Source organism: Nelusetta ayraudi, unplaced genomic scaffold (genome assembly GCF_046127955.1).
Source record: "Nelusetta ayraudi isolate G7.1 ecotype Tasmania unplaced genomic scaffold, CSIRO-AGI_Nayr_v1 ptg000178l, whole genome shotgun sequence".
Lineage (NCBI taxonomy): Eukaryota > Metazoa > Chordata > Actinopteri > Tetraodontiformes > Monacanthidae > Nelusetta > Nelusetta ayraudi.
In genome coordinates, this window is record NW_027466227.1 from 141,805 (window position 1) to 162,500 (window position 20,696).

A 20,696-nucleotide genomic window follows, 5' to 3' on the forward strand; every position below is an offset into this window, starting at 1 on the left:
TCGTCTGTTAGCGTAAAAATGAAGTCTGCTAGCTTACCGCTTATAGCATGGTAATGCCTCCTCGACGTACCTGTTCTCGCTTGTCTCCTCGTCCGTCGTCCCTGCTCCGACTTGTCTCCCTGCCTCCTTTATGACACTTCTTTGTCTCCAACTCCTGAACCTCCGTGTCTCCTGCTCCGTCACTCGTCACTGCTCCAATTTCGTCTTTCTCGCTCTCCCCGTTCGTACTCCTTGCAATGTATTTCGTCTGCTCCCACAATTCCAAGTCTGTCTGCTCCGCGCCAAGTACTCCGCCAAAACGTGGCATCCAATCATAGAAGAGTCCACAAAAGGTACTCCTTTATTGATTGGTCCTTGCATTTTTAAAATCTCACGCAACGTTTATGCTTTCTGACATTTTTTCTCCAGTGTGCCCTGCGTATTTAACCACAGAAACACAAACCACTTGAGAATTATTAGATTTATGTATTTACTATAAATAATAGTTATATAAAGAATAATTATATAATATCTAAACATTATAATATAATACAATTATTACTTTAAATTAATAACAATGAGTATATCTATTTAAATTAAATAAATTTGTTTGAATTGCATGATATTATTCTAGCATATAAGTCCAATTATAGCTCAACCAGATGTTCCCAACAGACCCTCATGATGCGCTTGGGCCTGCCGAGTCTTTCTGGAAATAAGCCTGCCATCGCTCACCGCAGGCAACACGAGAGAAATGGAGAGTCTGCTTTCAAGCAGTTACGAGGTCGTCCAGGCCCTGGACCTCAATGGTCCACCGAACAATCTGACCCCTGCAGCTTCCTCTGAGGTTGGCGAGCCCACAGGAGGCTGGACCCATGTCGCTCCATCGGGCTGGGCCCAGTGGGCTTAGACCCAGCCATCAGGTCTTCGGATATGAGCCCCAACCCCAGGCCTGTCTCCAGGGTGGGGCCCCAGCTACACCATACCGGGCAATGTCACCATCTTTGTGAAGTTGTGTGCCATAGAGGTTTTTGAACATTAGTCTGTACCATCGCCTTGGTACACCCTACCTCTCATAACTTCTATGAAAACCATCTTTCCATTAATTTTCCATACCAGTTTTTTTTTCCCAAACTCAGGGTCATGGGGGTATGCTAGGACTAATTCTTGCTGTTATGTAGAGACACAATCATTTGCACTCACCTTCAAACCTACGGACAATTTAGAGTTTCAATTGACCTCGCATGCATGTTTTTGGACTTTGGGAGGAAGCTGGAGAACCCCGAAAGAAGCCACGCAGACCAGGCAAACTCCGCATAGAATGATCCCAGACCTGGAATCGAACTCACAACTTTCGTACTGTGAGGCGGCAATAATAACAACTGTTTTGCAACTTTTAAAACCAAACTAGTATCAACTCATTTCAAACTGATGAAATTATGCAGATTAGAATTAATTTTAAAGCATACATTTGAACAAATGAGTGTTTAAGTAGAATCAAATAGATCTATACAAACTAACTCTACCATTAATTGTTTATGTGAGACTAGACATTGCTAAATCTGTTTGCATTCGTCTGGATTTGGTAATCCATTTAATCTAAGTTCCAGTATTTATCTAGAAATTACAACATATTTTCTATAATTTTAACATTTTTAATTGTTAAGAATTTTACATTTTTTTAAAGTTCTATAAACCAAGCCATATTGAAATTTTAACTGTATTATGTTGGTCCAAGAATAACAATTTTTCTATGATTATAATACAGCAACATATTAATTCTACAAAGAAATACCCTCTTTTTAACATATGCTGACTGTAAAATTGACAATTATGTATTGGTCTGTTGTTTACAATACATTGTTTTAAAATATACAAAGTTTCAATGTTTTTCTTGCTACAGTTTTTTTATGTCAAGATTTTACAGGATTAATGTTAATTTCACTGACATTTTTTACAGTGTATGATCCAGGGAAAATTCCATGTTTGTTTGCGAAACTCATTGGAAGAATGAAGAAAATCTGTTCGATTGTTATTGTCATGAACATGAATCACAAAACATATATATATATATATATATATATATATATATATATACATATATATATATATATATATATATATATATATATATATATATATATATATATATATATATATATATATATATATATAGTTATTTATTTTAATTTTTTTTTCATGTGTCACTTTAACAGAGACAACACCATCTGTAATTACTATGTTTGGTTGCATTTCCCTGGCAGGCAAAGATAGATGGAAGAGACATCCTTCTGGGTGGAAAATGGGACTGGCTTGTCTGTGGATGGTGGAGGCTCGCTGGGCTCATCAATCCGTCCATCCATTCACCTTGGTCGTCTCATCCTGACTGCAGCACGCCACTGTGGAGGCTTGACATAACACACATTAGATTAATAACAGAAAAGCAAAATGTGACTGATGGTGTATTATTTAGTGTGCTTCAGTTATAATTCTCATAATAATGACTGTTTTGCTGGCTTCACACAATATATATAATTGGCCTGTCTTAGTTAAAAGGCCACTCACCACGACAAGGTGCAGGCCAAGAGTGGGAACACAAACACAGACCAGAAACGAACAGGACAAATCCAGACACGACTACAAAAAACACAAACACAAATAACACTAATATCACTTTGACCACTATCTTTTTTCACAAGAACTTTTATTTCTTTACAAATTGAACCTTAGATTGTGTCACAACAAACTAAATAAACCCTTGAAACAGCCAAAAAAACATGAAATAACACTTCATCAATATTATAATGAGTATCCTCATAAATGATTTCAAGATAACTTTCAACACTTTCTTACAATTTTTTTTTTACGTCTGCCGTAATGATTTTCAAGTTTTTTTCATGTGAATATTTTAACATTGAACAATGTTAACTGAACAGTCAATGTAAAATCCCTTCATTGTTGCTCTGACCTCTTCATCATTTGTGACCTCTTCATCATTGGTGATCTGTACATCATTTGTGACCTCTACATCTACATCAGACACTGTATGGCTGTCACATGGTTCCTGAATCACGAGAAAACTGTCTTCTTCCAAGATCTCTGACACCTCTTTACATTTTTTAGAATATGTGTGGTCAAAGATTTGATCAAAATCACGTGTGTGTGTGTGTGGGTGTGTGTGTGACTCACTTACCTTTTGTTTGGTAGACATGCTCTTACCTGATTTGAAGAAACTAAAAATGGTTGGGACAGCTGTTGAAGTTAGGCACTTTCTCTCACCACGCAAAATGAAAGATTTCTCCTCAAAGTGAAGAGCACACAGCCTGGAGTTGTCATTGGGTGTCCAGTTTTTTCTTCTCACATTTTCCACCCATTTGTGCAACCTTTTTCTGTCCCCAAAAGGAAAGCTGTAAAAAGCAAAACATTCCAAAAATAAATGTACAATATTTTTTTTTGTGTAATTTTACTTAAAATTGGGTATGCAAACATATTTAACTAATTTAAACTTAAACACAATGCAGACAGTTGTGCAGAAAGTTTAGTGTTAGCTAAAATATCGGGCACACAGACGTACTTATTATGTATACATTTCTTTGCATTGTAACAGGTCACTACCAGATCTGCAATCCATTACCTAGAATTGGTTTTCCTTAAACTGATGTACAGGATTACTAATCTGACTTTGATGGGCAAATTTGACAACAGAATACAATTATGAAGCACTAAAACACAGGACCACAAAACAATTAAATGCATGATGAAATAATGATATGCTTTGTTAAATGAAATAAAAGCGCTGCCGCCTCACAGCAAGAAGGTCGTGGGTTCGATTCCGGGGCCCGGACCTGGGACCTTTCTGTGTGGAGTTTGCATGTTCTCCCTGTGTCTGCGTGGGTTCTCTCCGGGTTCTCCGGCTTCCTCCCACACTCCAAAAACATGCATGTGAGGTCAATTGAACGTTCTAAATTGTCCGTAGGTGTGCATGTGAGTGTGAATGGTTGTTTGTCTCTATGTGGCCCTGCGATGAACTGGCGACTTGTCCAGGGTGTCACCCTGCCTTCGCCCTAAGACAGCTGGGATAGGCTCCAGCAGACCCCCGTGACCCTGAATAGGAATAAGCGGGTATAGAAGATGAATGAATGAATGAATGAAATCTTTATTGAATGAATGACACATTTTATTTCACTCGTGGTTTATGTAATTATTATTTTTTGCTCCATAGCTTTCATGATTCAGCATTACATGTTAAGCGTGATGAATTACATGAAAAGAGAGAGCACTCGCTGATAAATTAACATGGTATACTGTTTAATTCCATGAGGACGACAAAATATTTGCAAATTTGTGTTAGCTACACACATCGACAGGTGCAAGAGAAAGGGAGGAACTTTCAAGATCGTTGAGTTTTTATTTTTTATTTTTTTAGTTCTGATGAAATAAATAGACCAATCATTTTATTACTTTGTCTGCTTTCCAAAGAGGTTATTAATTAAAAAAATATGTGTGGCAGTGCTGTTATGGTCCATAGAGAGTTGCTTCAAAGAATTATCATTTATTATTCAGTGGCACATTGCTCACTTGTTTAATACACAAATAATAGTATATTATTATAATAATACTATTCTATTAATATAATAATAATAATAATAATAATAATAATTATAATTATAATTATAATTATAATAATAATAATAATAATAATAATAATCATTATTATTGATACAATTTTGAAACAACAATCGTCAGTTGTTCCGTAAAAAATACATTCATTTCCATGTTGAATTTTGTACTGTTCGTGAGCGCGCACGTCTGTCAGTGACAATCTCCACACTGACACAACTGCGCATGCTCTATTATCCCATCAATGCGGAAGTCAAAAGGTTTTTGGGAGCCATGCGCTGGGTGAGCAACTTCATTGAAAGGAATGGGACGCCATCTTGGACTCTGGGGGCTTGCCGCACTGTCACGCAGGCTGTGACGTAGCGGGCCGGCGACGCCGACAGGTATGATGTGAATGATTGATAGCTACCATTCGTTCCTGTTAGCGAGAGGATTAAAAACAAACAGACACCATAATGGCATCAAAAAGGAGTTATCCCAGCGGTGTGGAAAAACGGAAGGAAAAGAAAACTGATCAAGAAAAACTTGCAAAGGGGAAAGGTAAGTTATTTGTTTGTGATGTGGGCTGGAGAGGTGGAGGTGAAACGCTGTTGTCCCCCCCCCAAGTTTGTTTATTTGTCCTGCTAGCCAGCTAGCTAGCGTCGGATAAATGTTAGCTGGCTGGCTAATATTTGTTCGTCATGAATCAGCGTTTTTGTTTGTTTTATGAAAGTTGACCATATCCTGCCATGTTGGCCTATCCTGCCATGGGAATGACTGATTGACTCCACACCCGTTCATTCACATTCTAACAGGGAGGGAGGGAGGGAGGGCATGTTGTAGTTGTTGTTGTAGTCAGTCCCCTGTTATTGTTCAGTGGAAGTTGTCTCTCACATATTTGACTCTTAATGTTATTTTAGCCTTAACTTAGGATGAATTTACTAAGCTTAGTTTGTATTTTGTAGGCCCTTCATTAGAAATGTGCTACTGTTTTATAATTCAAAGAAATATTTTATGGAAATACTTTATTTGGCATGGTGTTGACTATTTTAGACTGTTGTGGCAGTGGGTCATTTATCTTAGTTTTATTACTTTAACTAGTACAGTGTGTAAAGTAATGCCAAAAACTCTTAAAAGTGACAGTTTTGTAATTGGGTAAAAGCTTTAAAGGGACACTGCAACCATAATGTTTAATTTAAAAACAAATACATTTTTAATTTTCCTATATTACTGCAACATCACTGTAATAATAAAATAGGAAAATGTGCTTCTGCTCTGTTTTGCTTGATGATCTAGTGAGCTTTGTCTCTGCAGGAGCAATTCTAAAATATGTTGGCGCTGCAGACATTGAGTCAGAGGGATCTCCCGAACATCCTGACCAGGAAGCTCCAGGACCAACACGTTCCTCAGAACCTCCTTCTGTCCAGGTGAATAATGTGTGTTATTCTTAGTAGCTAAGCTGATAAGTGTGGGACGAAACTAAGGCAATTAAGCATTATTTTGATTGTTGGTTTGCGTTTTAGTGTTGCACTTGTTGGTTTGTTGGATTTTCTTATTTAAAGTAAGCATTTTTTTTTTATGAATACTCAATCTGTTGTATTTATTGACATAGAGAGTATTCTTTTCCTAGTATTATAGTGTTTGTTTGTTTTTAAATCACTTTAAATTGCCTGAGTTGCTCAACTGAAGATGTTTAATTTTACCTGTAGCCTGTTTTGCTCACGAGGTGTAATAGATTGTGGAATCTTAGTAGACCTTAGTAGATGCACGCTGCTGAGAGTGGCAGCGATCAGCTCCGATGACCGTGGTGCTTGTAAATAAGGCAAATGCTCCATCTAGTGGGACGCAACATGTTTATTCGTGTTGGAGCAATGACAAGTACTACTAACAAAACAAAAGATGCACAGGGTAAAAAAAATAATCATAAACTCAAGCCCAACAAAGATAACAGATGGGCATAACTGTACATAGTAATGATTACTCGTACTTCCAACATTTGTATGTTTTACTTTCAACTCGAATTTGAACTATTCATCCCCTTTTTTCAGCAGCCATTAACACTAATAAATTAAATTAAATCAAAACAATAAATTAAAGCTGCAAGCTGCGTTTGCGGGACTGAGCCGCCGTGGCCGACGCGATGCCCGATGACCCCCGATGACGCCTGACCCCTGTCGACGCCCGCAATTGACCCCCGTCCTCTGCCGACGCCCGGCGACATCTGCTGAAAGAAGTCTATGCAAATGATGCAGATTTCTCACCTCCATTTTTTTTTTTGAGGATGCTGTCAAATGTAAAATATTGGCCTTGATGAGACAAACACGTAGGTATTTGAATGACGTCTGTAGCACTTTTCTAAAGGAAACTGCAGGCATTTGTATGTTGACAAAGAGGGAGAAGAGTTCTAATCATCATATGCCTGTGGATGCAAATGATGCATATTTTTGAACTGCATTTTTTTTTAAGTGGCTGTCAAATGTAAAATATAGGTCTTGATGAGACAAACACATGGATGTTTGAATGACGTCTGTAGCACTTTTGTAAAGGAAACTGGAGCCATTTACAGTATAGTGTGTGTGTGTGTGTGTGTGTGTGTGTGTGGAAGTAGGGATGTGCGATACCACTATTTTTCCTTTCGATACGATACCAGGTGATACCAAGGCTAGTATCCCGATACCAATACAGATACCGATACTTTTAGATGTCCAACTTGTGTATATGAAAATGATGACTTTTACAACGAAAACTCGTGAATGTTATTATAAAAAATGTATTTTATACCTATGTATAAGAATTAAGCAAGCTGCCAAATATCAGACTTTGTTTTAATTTTAATCAGAGAAGTCAAATCAACAGGTCAACTGAAAATCTACTACTTTCTTACGGTGGCCAGTTCTCTGTTTCGTTGGTGTCTTCAAAGGCAGCGCTCTGTCAAATGTTCTATTTAAGAGATTTATAAAGAAAAAAAATAAGAAATGATTTTATCATTCAGTGTAAGCTGGATAGTAGCGGTGTATCCTATCCTTTGCGTACTTGGGTATCCCATGATGCTTTGCGTGCTGCTGCAAAGCATCGTGGGATCCTGGGAAGTCAGCTGAAATTAGCGGCATGTACTGGTTAAGACACGACATATAAATCTAAATATTGACGTTTCACATAAAGTATCCAGTTTTTAACGTAGGATTTTATTTATTTGAACATTCAACGGCATTGTTAGATGGCAAACCAATGGTTAGCGTGATACTATAGAAACGTCACTTCCGGGGTTGGCCAGCCGGAGGGAACGGCGGTGACGAAACGAGGAAATACGCCGAAGGCTAGACCGTCCCGAGTGGTTACCGGGGAGGCGGGGTTTGGTCCGTCCTTCTAGGCTGGGAACTCTAAGAACGCTTCCTTCAGACGGAGGACACTCGGCCTCAAGGGTGCAGAACCTGAATTGAGACACAGCAAATGACAAATCCTGGAGTTTATATTGTTACCCAGGTGAATATTGGTTTCGTCACAACAACATGAGTACTCGTGTCTCAGGTCCTCGGTCCTCCAGAGTGGGAGTGTACCTGGACCACAGAGCAGGTCTTCTGTCCTTCTACAGCGTCTCTGGAACCATGGAGCTCCTCCACAGAGTCCAGACCTCCTTCACTCAGCCGCTACATGTTGGACTTTATGTTCCTTCAGGTTCTTCAGCTGAGTTGATGAAAGTGTGACTGAAGTCGTCAGAGAGACTCTGAGCTGAATTCTCACCTTTGATTCTTCTTCTGTCTTCACGTTTGTTACCCAGTGTCTCCGGCTGTCAATCACAGGGTGGGCGGGGCCTGGACGCCACTTCCTGTTGGTGCTCCTGGTGACTGTTGTCCACCTGCTGGATGTTTGTGCCACATTCTTTCTCTTCCTCTGCAGCCCATTCATCCCGCAGATTAATAATGTGTCATTAGTCCACATGACAACTTTATTACTGTGGAAACACAGCTGAGGTCTGTTTCCACTCTGGACCTTTCCGCCCTGACCTTTGACCTTTCAACAACTCATCCATCTGATCAACCTTCTGACTGTTGATCCGTTTGTCAACAATCAGATGAATGCATGTAAATATTGTGAGAGAATTTTGTCTTTTGATTCTGCTTGTTGGCTCAATGTGACAACAGTCAATCAATAAGTCATGAAATATACCATCAGTCTATACTGCATAACAATGTCAAGTCAATGATCAACTGTTGAATTGAAGCAATAAAGCAACAAGACAATCCAGATAAAGTCTCTGCTTGTTAGTAGATTTCTCTTCTGTCAAGATCTCCATGTATTCACCACAGACATTTAGAAAGTCAACACCATGAAGACAAGATCAAAGTTTCAAAAGCACATCAGTCAATGTGGGAAACAGCTGATATTTATCTGGCACACACACACACACACACACACACACACACACACACACACACACACCACTATTTTACAGAACAAGTAGAGAACGGGTACTTTACTGACTCATAGTCTATTTACTTTATTGCATCATAACCAATGTTCCCTCTAAGCTGCTTGCTTGCGCAATCGTGCACTACTTGCACATTCTCAGCACACAAGGAAATCTATGTAGCACATAAAATAAAATTCAACAGAAACGTATTAATTAATAATTTTAGAGCTTTTATTAGGCGGCGCACCGCTACGCCTTCAGAATGATGATTTTTTTTTTTCTTCCAGCTGCACCGTATGAGTCCAAAAGGCAGAGAAAGTTTCCAGGCTTTAACAGCCAAGCGGTGAACGCACAACCATCACGCACACACAGCACCACCTGCCGATGAACGGGCACCCGCAACCAGGGTTCTTCCTCCGGCTGCGCTAATGTCCAAGCCCAGTGCACCCGCTTTAAACCCCACCACCACGCGCCAGAAGCTTTTTAAAACATTCAGCAATCAATCAATCAATCAAATTTTATTTATATAGCACCTTTCATACAAAGGCTTGTAACTCAAGGTGCTTAACAGAAATTAAAATCAAATATTAGTGAAGATAAAAGAAAAATAGAGCAAATACCATCCACCCATGTCCTCCCAAATCACATACAGGTTACCACCCCCCCCACACACGCACACACGCGCACATACAAACACACACAAAACATCCCAGAGAACAGTTTAAAAATAAGTAAGTAAATACATAAAAAATGTCAGTCAATCAGCACAATAAAAATTGAAATGGCAAGGCACTGAGACCTGTAGTAGGAAACAGCCACCCACGGGGATCATCCATACCGAGAGGGTCCCTAGAACGATGAGACCCCTCCCAGTGAGCAGGCCCCCTACAAGGAAACACTGGAGCTAAAAACAATGCAGGAAAAGGAAGTTAAAAGAATAATAATAGTAACAATCATGAAAATAAATAAAAAATAAAATAAATTATATAAACTAAACTAAATTAAAAAACTATAAGATTGTAAAAAGTAAAAGGATATACAGGAAATAAGATAGTAAAGATAAAAATAAGATAAAATATTCAATAATCCTAAAAGCTTTAAAGCTAAAAAGCAAGACAAGTAAAATACAAATTAAATAAATCACTTAAAAGCCAAACTAAAAAGGTGAGTCTTAAGCCTCCCCTTAAAAACATCAACAGTCTCTGCACTCCTGATTCCCTCTGGCAGGCTGTTCCAAAGTTTCGGACCGTAGTGGCTGAACGCAGCCTCTCCATGGGTTCTGGTCCGAACACTTGGAACAATTAATAGGCCGGTTCCAGAGGACCTCAAGATCCGCGAGGGCTGATAAGATAAAAGCATATCTGATAAATAAGATGGTCCAAGACCGTTAAGACACTTGAAAACTAATAAAAGCACTTTAAAGTCGATCCTGAATCGCACAGGGAGCCAATGCAGTGATTTTAAAACTGGAGTAATGTGATCCCGCCCCCCGTCCTAGTAAGCACACGAGCGGCTGAGTTCTGAAGTACCTGTAAGTTACAGATAGTTTTTTTTCGGTAGACCAGAGAGCAGGGCATTGCAGTAGTCTATCCGACAAGAAATAAAAGCATGCATCAGCACCTCTGTGTCTGCCTGGGAGAGAAACGGGCGGACTCTAGCTATGTTCTTAAGATGATAAAAACCCGTCCTTGTGACGTTTTTAATATGCGCAATAAAACTAAGCTCAGAGTCAAAAATGACGCCCAGGTTCTTTACAGATTGTGTTGGTTTAAAATGATGAAGTTTTGGTAAAAGTTTCTCTCTCTTGCCTTCAGGACCAATAACTAAAACCTCTGTTTTGTCCTGGTTGAGCTGTAGGAAGTTCGCTGCCATCCATGACTTAATATCTAAAATACATTTTAAAAGGGTATCAATAGGCCCTGTGTCATCAGGAGACACAGCAATGTAAAGCTGTGTATCATCAGCATAAGAGTGGAAGGTGACGCTGTGTCTCCTGATGACATCCCCAAGGGGAAGCATGTAAAGATTAAAAAGTACTGGACCTAAAATTGACCCTTGGGGAACCCCACACTTAATTTTATGTTTTCCGGAGGAACACGCATCCAAACTTACGAAGAAATAGCGATCTGTGAGGTAAGAACAAAACCAGTTAAGAACAGCACCAGAGAGGCCCACCAGGTTTCTGAGTCTGTTTAATAAAATGTGGTGATCTACTGTATCGAAGGCAGCGCTTAGATCCAGTAGCACCAGGACTGTGAGTTTATTTGAGTCCGCATTACACCTGATATCATTTAAAATCTTTACGAGGGCTGTCTCGGTGCTGTGGTTCATCCTAAATCCAGACTGATATTTCTCTAAGATGTTGTTTGTAATTTAATTGGTTAAAAGCAATTTTTTCTAAAATCTTACTTAAAAATGGCAAGTTGGATACAGGTCTGTAATTGTCAAGAATAGTTTGGTCTAAATTGCTCTTCTTCAGAAGGGGCCTCACCACTGCCGTTTTAAAGGCAGCAGGGAAGACACCCGTCTGAAGAGAGCAATTTACGATGTATAAAATCTGTTCCTCAAAGAATCCATAAAATGTCTTTAAAAGTGATGTGGGAATTGGATCTAAAAGGCAGGTTGTTGGGTTTACCTGGGAGAAAACTCGACCAAGTGTCCTTGCATCAACCAGGGCAAAACTCTCCAGTGTTTCCTTGGATAAAAATGACAGTCCAGATGTATTAAAAGATACATTCTGATGCGCTAAAAGACTGGACCTGATGCCATCGATTTTACCTCTGAAGTGGCCTGCAAAGTTCTCGCAGAGAGCGTCAGACGGCATCTCTGGGGATTTTTTAAGATTATTATTAGTTAAAAGGTTGAAGGTGGAGAAAAGATACTTTGAATTATTTTTGTTTTCTATGATAAGTTTTGAAAAATGGGAGATTCTTGCCTGTTTGATTGTATTATTGTGACATTTTAGTTGTTCACGAAGAACTTCATAATGTACGGTGAGTTTGCTTTTTCTCCACCTTCTCTCTGCACTCCTGAATTGTCTTTTTGATTTTAAAATCTCTGGTTTATGTCTCCACGGGGATAAAAGCTGCTTTGGTTTAACAGTTTTTGTTAAAAGTGGAGCCACAGAGTCTAATGTGGATTTAAGTTTGCTATTAAAATTTTCAACAATAAAATCACAGGGTGCAGGTAAAATTTCAGCAGGAGTGCATTTTAAAACCTCAATAAAATTTGCATCCACCTCAGAGGTAAGGCAGCGTTTCCTCACTGTTTTCACCGGGGCTTCCTGTTGGTTAAAACTGGCAATGTTAAAATACACACAATAATGGTCGGACACGGCCAGATCAACAACAGAGGACACACCAGTGGACAAGCCATAGGTTATGACTAGGTCCAGGGTGTGTCCCCTGTTGTGAGTAGGCCGTGTGACGTGCTAGTTAAAATTCATGCAGTTTAAAAGGTGTAAAAACTCTCTTGACAGTGGGTCAGAGTTGTTGTCGATGTGCAAGTTAAAATTGCCAGTTATTAAAATTCTATCATAAGTTGTCAGTGTGATCGATAAAAGGTCGGAGAGCTCACTGATAAAAGCAGTTGAGTAATGCGGGGGTCTGTATACATTAATGCAAATAATTGGTGGACTGCTAAAAACAAAAGCGTGGTACTCAAATGATGAGTACCACGCAATGTCGCTGGTGCCACAGTGTCACATCATCGGCGGAGGCTGGGGTCCCGCACGACTCTACAAGACCCAGAGCGCCACCAGAACGTCGTCGCGCCCTGAGAGCAGCCTCCTTCACCAACCTGCGCCGAGAGGTGGAGGTTGCGGACCTGACTGGAGGTTCCAGCGCAGACGACCCAACAGCCCGGGCCGCTGGCAGTGGACCAGTCAGAGAGGAGGCGAGATGGTCATTTTGGAGGGGAGGGAAGTCCTCAACACTCAAGATGTCATATTTGTTGTCCATCTGAAGCTCACAAGGCGGAGCAGGTAACGGACTGGGTCGCGTCCCCCGCCCTCACGGCGGCCATCTTGTCAACGTAGTCCTGATCCAATGAATGCACATTGCCCACCTCTGGGAATGCGAGCCGAAATGCCAAGAACTGCGGAGGACAGAGTTCTCAGCGTGGACACTGGGGTTGCCGGAGCGGCGGAGTGGAGACAAAGTCAAGTGCGTCACGTCTCAGTTCATTACGGGACAGCTTTTTTAGTTGCCAAATACGGGACAATCGCGTATTTGAGCACGGAAACGATGCAAAGTCACAAACACAAATACAAGTTTAAAACGGTACAAAAAAAGGATTGTGGTGCAAACGCAAAAAAACAAAACAAAAAAACAACACGCTGCAGGACATAAAAACATTCACTTCATCAGAGGAGCGATGCAAAGCAAGAAAACGCTGCATAATGCATTCCCTACTCCGGAAGTGGAGTTGCTCCACGAGGAGCGCTCCCCTACAGCGAAGAACAGTCCCGACACTTCCAGTGAGAGTTGCCGCCTCCTACAGTTTCAACACCGGGACATCTCGCGGGGGTGGAGGACCTCCACCTGAATGTGGGAGTGGGTGTGTTTCCACAAAATATGTGTCTTCATGGTATTTAGCTTTTTAATGAAAGGACTCTTAAAACACTGAAAAATAAATGCAATATAGCTATTTTATGACTTACTGTAAATGTACAGGTAGGAGACATTTCCTGCTTGGCATTGCTGCCTGTCGCACTTCTTTCGGTGCCCACGGGTCAGCTGCAGGGTCATCAACCACGAACTACCATTCATTGACGTTTCGCCCCTTGTGGCGGGACAGTGACAGGGACGTTTGCCTCGTTGATTCTGTGGTTGTTGATGGGGTGAGGTGTTCTTTCCCCAACTCCTGTCCTTGTTTCGTTCTTTCTTTTATACAGTCAGGCAATCTTTGTAGATACGCTACTTTTATTGTATGGCCGCAAGTTATAACAGTGCTCATCAGGTAAAACACCCGGAAGCCAACGTCATCAACTCGCACCAGATGTCTCTGCATATTGCATGGAACTTGGCTGCCATCTAGTGGTTAACTTTCGTAACATCTCCTTTAACATATGGAAAGAAAGCAGTTGAAAATGGACAATAGTGACCGGATGAGAGTTACGTGGCCAGCAACAATAGCTGGCTACAGGTTAAACAGAAATGACTAGTTCACTCTCCTAAACATTAGGAAAAAAATGAAGTCCACATGAACAAAGTGGCACAGAAATAAACAAGAGATGACATTCCTTCTTCAGAAAGTTTAAACAACAAAGATCGGTGACTGAAAAAATGCCGAACTTCTGTGCCGCTTATGGTTGCAGCAATCGTCGCTGTCCACAAACAAAAGCTTGTAGGATCACATTTCATCTGTAAGCTATTGTTGGAGCTGTTTGATTAATGTTACGATTTAGTTCTGGTTTGTTTAGTTTAGCGTTTAGCATATATGTTTTTATTAAATACGGGTGTGTGCGTGTTTTTGCTATTTTCACATGAAAGCCTATGGTTATAAATCATTAATAAGTATGCAGTATCATAACTATGCTTATAACCTTTGTAACAAACCAAACCGCTCGAAATTCGGTTGAAAATAGAGCAATTTAGGGCTATTTAAAAGAACATGCACAATAAGAATACATAGTTATGAGTGAGAGGGGCGGAGCGAGGTGACTGTGGCAAGATGGCCGCCAGTGCGGACGTTCCATTCCATTGGCCAGCAGCGCGGATAAGACATCTCGCCTTCTGTATATATCTATGGTTAGAACAGTGCTCATCAGGTAAAACACCCGGAAGCCAACGTCATCAACTCGCACTAGATGTCTCTGCATATTGCATGGAACTTGGCTGCCATCTAGTGGTTAACTCTCGTAACACTGTCCATTATGAAACATTTCGTCATCTACTCAAATCTTACAATAAAACTGTCAAACAGGCAAGAATAACCCATTTCTCCAACCTCATCACAAACAATAGCAAAAACCCTTGATTTCTTTTCTCTACCTTCAATCTTTTAACCAATACAAATTTTAATCAGGACGTACAGACACCAACAGATGCCCTCTGTGAGGATTTTGCAGACCACTTTGTAAGTAAAATTGATGTCATTAGGTCCAGTATTTTAATTAATCAAAATCAATTTTTCTACACATCTGGACAACCACTTTTATCTGAGGAAACACTGGAGAGTTTTGCTCTAGTTGATGCAAGGACACTTGGTCGAGTTTTCTCCCAAGTAAAGCCCACAGCCTGCCTTTTAGACCCAATTCCCACGTCACTCTTAAAGTCACTTTATGGGTTCTTTGAGGAGCAGATTTTATATATTGTCAATTGCTCTCTTCAGACGGGTGTTTTCCCTGCTGCCTCTAGAACGGCGGTGGTGAGGCCCCTTTTGAAGAGGAGCAACTTGGATTCAAACATTTTTAATAACTACCGACCTGTATCCAACTTACCATTTTTAAGTAAGATTTTAGAAAAACTGTTTTTTAACCAAGTAAATTACTTTTTAAATACAAACAATATTTTAGAGAATTATCAATCTGGTTTTAGAAAGAACCACAGTCCTGAGACAGCCCTCGTCAATGATTTCAGGTGGAACGCAGACTCTCAGAAGCTGACAGTCTTGGTGCTACTGGATCAAAGCGCTGCTTTTGATACAGTAGATCACCATATTTTATTAAATAGACTCAGAAACCTGGTGGACCTGTCAGGTACTGTTTTTAACTGGTTTCGTTCTTATCTCACAGATCAATGTTTCTTTGTAAGTATGGATACGTGCTCCTCCAGAATGCATGAAATTAGATGTGGGGTGCCCCAAGGGTCAATTTTAGGTCCAGTTCTTTTTAATCTGTACATGCTTCCCTTGGGGGACGTCGTAAGGAAACACGGCATCAGCTTCCACAGCTATGCTGATGATACACAAATGTACATTGCCGTGTCTCCTGATGACACAGCGCCAGTTGATGCCCTTTTAAACTGTATTTTAGATATCAAATCATGGATGGCAGAGAATTTCCTACAGCTTAACCAGGACAAAACTGAGGTTTTAGTTATTGGTCCTGAAGGCCGGAGAGAGGAACTTTTACCAAAACGTTGGGATTTTAAACCCTCGCAATTTGTAAAGAATCTGGGCGTTGTTTTTGATTCTGAGCTCACCTTTGTTCCACATATAAAAAATATTACAAAGATAGTTTTTTATCATCTAAAGAAAATAGCCAGAATCCGCCCGTTCCTCTCTCAGGCCAACACGGAGGTGCTAATGCATGCTTTTATTTCTTGTAGACTAGATTATTGCAATGCCCTGCTCTCTGGTCTTCCCAAAAAGAGTGTTTACAGTCTACAAATACTACAAAACTCAGTCGCACGTGTGCTGACTAGGACCAGAGGAAGGGAACACATTACACCGCTTTTAAAGTCGCTGCTTTGGCTCCCCGTCCGCTTCAGGATTGATTTTAAGGTTCTCTTATTAGTTTTTAAATGTCTCAACGGTCTTGGCCCATCTTATCTAACTGACCTGCTTTCATCATATCCTAGGTCTTCTGGCACTGGCCTGTTAACTGTTCCCCGAGTCAAAAAAAAAAAACCATGGTGAGGCTGCTTTCAGCCATTACGGCCCTACTCGGTGGAACAGCCTGCCAGAGAGCCTCAGGGCCGCAGAGACTGTTGATATTTTTAAGGGGAGGCTCAAGACGTACCTTTTTAACCTGCCGTTTAACTGACTTCTTTTACTCTTCTCTCTCTTACTCCACTAATTTTATGCCGTTTTACTATTTTTATGCCTTTTATTACCTTCAATTGATTTTTATACTTTTATAATGGTTACCCATTTTATGCCACTGTTTCACACTTTATTTTTATGTATTTGGTTTATTTCTCATTATGATTATTCTCCCTTTTATACTTTTAGTGCCAGTGTTTCCTCATGGGGGGCCCTTCACGGTGGGAGCTACGCCTGGTCTGCCCATAGGGGCGCTGCAGGCCAGGGTGCCCCCTTGTTTGGACGGCTCCCCATAGTGGCCTTTCCTCATCAGATTCTTCAGTGCCAAGCCGTGTTATCTAATGTCTGTGTGAATATGGGGGTGGGCGTTTGTCTGTGTGCGTTGGTGGGGAGGGGTGGGTCCGTATGGGGTGGGGGGAGGGGCAGTGGAGCTTTTTATTTTTTCTCATTGTTATTATTATGATTGTTGTTCTTCTTCTTATTATTATTATTACCTTTCTTTGTTTTGTTTTGTTTTATTTTGTTAAGCACTGTGGGTTGCACATGTGTATGAGCAGTGCTATATAAATAAAGTTTATTGTTATTATTATTATTATAGAAACATGAAGACACATCAAAGAGTAACATGAGGTTGTTGTTGTGACACTGGACGGTAGAGAGTCTGAATCCCCGTCCCAGGCGCAAATCCTCATGGAGGCTTCTGAGGAGGTCAAAGATGGCCAATCCGTCAATCCCAGCCCCATAACGGGGGTCTATGGAAGGAAGCCGCGAGCATTGCGCACTGATCCAGGATAGCTTTCACCTGGCTTGATGGATCCGTGTCTTCTCATCCTGGATGGCTTTTAGTGCGACCCATGAAGCCTGGACACACGTGTTGTGGATTGGTTGAACGCTGAAGGCTTAGTGACTCATCTTGGATGACGCAATCCTACTTTGGTGCAAGGGGGCCCAGACAGCAACATCATCAAGAGCCAGTAATGGACTCCACAGTGCAGCACTCGTTCGCTCGCCCTCCCTCTCCCATTTTATTCTGTAGTGCCAGATTCTGAAGTCGATTTCACTTTGATTTTCAGAGTGATGACACCCTGGAAAAACTCATCCATCATTTATTTTGTATTCAGGTTGGAGTATTGCAGGTTGTCAAAGCTCAGCTGTGATTGGCTGCTCTCAGCTCTGAAGTCCAACCCCTCCCACCTCAGAGAGCTGCACCTGAGTTGGAACAGCTGCAGGATTCATCAGTGAAGGAACTGAGTGGTTTTCTGCAGAGTCCAGACTGTAAACTGTAAACTCTGAGGTCAGTACTGGTTTGGAACCAGTGGATGATGGTTTCAGCACCAAACACAGTTCATCACACATGTTGAATAAACATTGAACTGAAGGTTGATTCATCTCAAAATGACATCTAGAATATGAAAACTTCATTCTGTTCATGTTTGAAGTAAAAAAAAAAAAAAAAAAAGGAAAAGGAAAAACAGGTCATCAGTTGTCATGTGACCAAACATCATTTCAACACACATTCGTTTTGGACAGAGGATTTAATTTCAAGGTGACATTTTCTGTCGTGTCAGATTCTGAAGTCGACGTTTCACTTTGATTTTCAGAGTGATGACACCCAGGAAAAACGCTCCATCATTATAAACTCTCCATCATTTATTCTCTATTCAGGTTGATTGACTGCAGTTTGTCAGAGCTCAGCTGTGATTGGCTGCTCTCAGCTCTGAAGTCCAACCCCTCCCACCTCAGACACCTGGACCTGAATATGAACCCCCTGAAGGAGTCATCAGTGAAGCCACTGATGGATCTTGTCTACAGCAGTGACCATCAACTGGAGAGTGTGAGGTTAGTACTGGTTTGGAACCAGTGGATGATGGTTCCAGCACCAAAGCCAGTTGATCCCACAGCAGAGGTCCAGTGTTCCCAGTCACAGTGTGAGAGGAGGATGGTGACGTCCAGCTGCTCCTCATTCATCCAACATCTGCTGCCAAACTGCTTCTTCTCTCAGTTCACCACCCAATTATTGATCAGTTCATCTTCATCAGGCCTCAGTATCAGTCCAACACTCCATGGTCACATGACCTTCTGATGTTCCACACTTGACATGTGACTGAGAGTCTGCTTCTTCTCACCAGTCACTCCACCATCTCCATCAACTCTGTGATGATGCGTTCAAGGACCGTGAGTCCTGACTCCTGCTGTCTCTTCTTATCTTTGCAGGTGGTGGTGAGGAGGAGGAGAGTGAAGAGGAGAGCTCCATCTACTGGTGGCTGACAGAACTACAACCAGTGGAGCCAAACAGCAAGCTGCACGCACCAACACTGTGTGGGTGTGTCACGACCTTTGACCCCAGTGCAGCCTGGTGGCTGGCGGACTGCTTCTCCCTACAAGCTGCTGTGGTTACTGGGAGAGACGTCCCAGAAGCCACTGGTGGAGCTGAATCCTCAGTGGAAGAAGCAGGACTTGGAGCAGCTGCTCAGTGAAGGCAGCAGCAACACAACCACTGCTTCTGCTCTCATCATCCACGGCTGGAACATCTCAGCATGAAGGTTCCACACATCAACAACACACTGCTCTGCTCTCACTTCAGAGTTCTATAACATCTTCATTTTGGAGGTGAAAAATACTTTTCAAGAGACTTTATTTCTGCTTCATGATCTTAAATAAGGAAATCATGTGGAAACGATAAAGTGATTCACAACACCTGTGATGGGAACTCAAATCATAATTGAATCATAAGTAAGACAAAAGAAGTTTCCCTCAAAATAATTCATGGTTTTGATGCTTGCCAGATGTTTGTGTGGAGATTTCAGAAGGACGTCAATGAATCAGAAGGAAACCAGATCATTTATTTTATGTGATTATGTTATATCATCCAAACTTTGTTACTAGCTCAAACATTATATTTCAATGATTCAATATTCTGACAATAAAAGCCATCACAACCTGTGTGACCTTGAACCTCAACTGACGTTTAATTTCTGCTGCTTTAACACTTTGATTATATATCTCCTGAAGTCCTGCCATGGGGATTCTCCGTATCTGAATAACTTGTGTACTCAAACCTTCTGTAGGCCATACCCACTTCTCCACTCAGTCTCAACATAAAACACATGAATCAATGAAAATAAATCTCACTTTTACAAACAAATCCAATTCAGTTCAAATATAATTTAAATAAAATAAATGATACATTATAATTAATCACCAACAGATAAATCAATGCTGGATATGAGGTGGTTTGCCCTCTCTGGGTCGGTGGGGAGGCCCTGCCTCAGGGGGAGGAGTTCCAGCATCTCGGGGTCTTGTTTGGGACGCCTCCCTGGGGAGGTGTTCCAGGCATGTCCCACCAGGAGGAGACCCTGCTGGAGGGACCAGGTCTCTGGGCTGGACTGGGAAGCCTTGGGGTCCCACTGGAGGAGCTGGAGGAGGTGACTGGGTCCAGGGAAGTCTGGGGGTCTCTGCTGAGGCTGCTGCCCCCGAGACCTGACTCCAGATACGGCAGTAGAAGGTGGATGGATGGATGGATGGATGGATGGATGGATGGATGGATGGATGGATGGTTGCCAGGTGATAGAACATTTCATAAAAACAGACTCTGCATTATAACTTCTATTACACTCTAAATAACTCACTCCAATATAACTGCACTCGTCCTTCTCTCACATTACATTAGATCACAATGACCAAACAACACAACAAAGACAATGATCCAACTGTACTGCCACTTCCAGACTCAGTGTAGGTCTGTAGGCCTCTTGGACCTTAATGTGAACCACTGCATGTTGACTGGAGGTGAAACATGGCTGACTGCTGTCCTCCTACCTGGACAATGCAATCTCACTTTCAATCTCACAGCCACTAAAAAACCTGATTGTGATTGAGAGGTCCTCAGCAGCCAATCACTGTTGGGAGTCCAGCCTTCAAACACTCCTCCTGAATCCACAGTCACATCTGTGAGCATCTGGAACTTTGGCCCTGATCCTCCACACCACACAACTTGGGA

General features: G+C 41.3%; 1 protein-coding gene across 1 annotated transcript in view; it reads right to left on the bottom strand.

Moving 5' to 3' along the window:
• The window catches only part of LOC142881042 (ribonuclease inhibitor-like), a gene marked incomplete at its 3' end in the record, with an annotated part of 107,598 nt that overhangs the window by 76,107 nt on the left and 10,795 nt on the right, over positions 1-20,696 (bottom strand). The gene's annotated exons all lie outside the window — the stretch shown is intronic.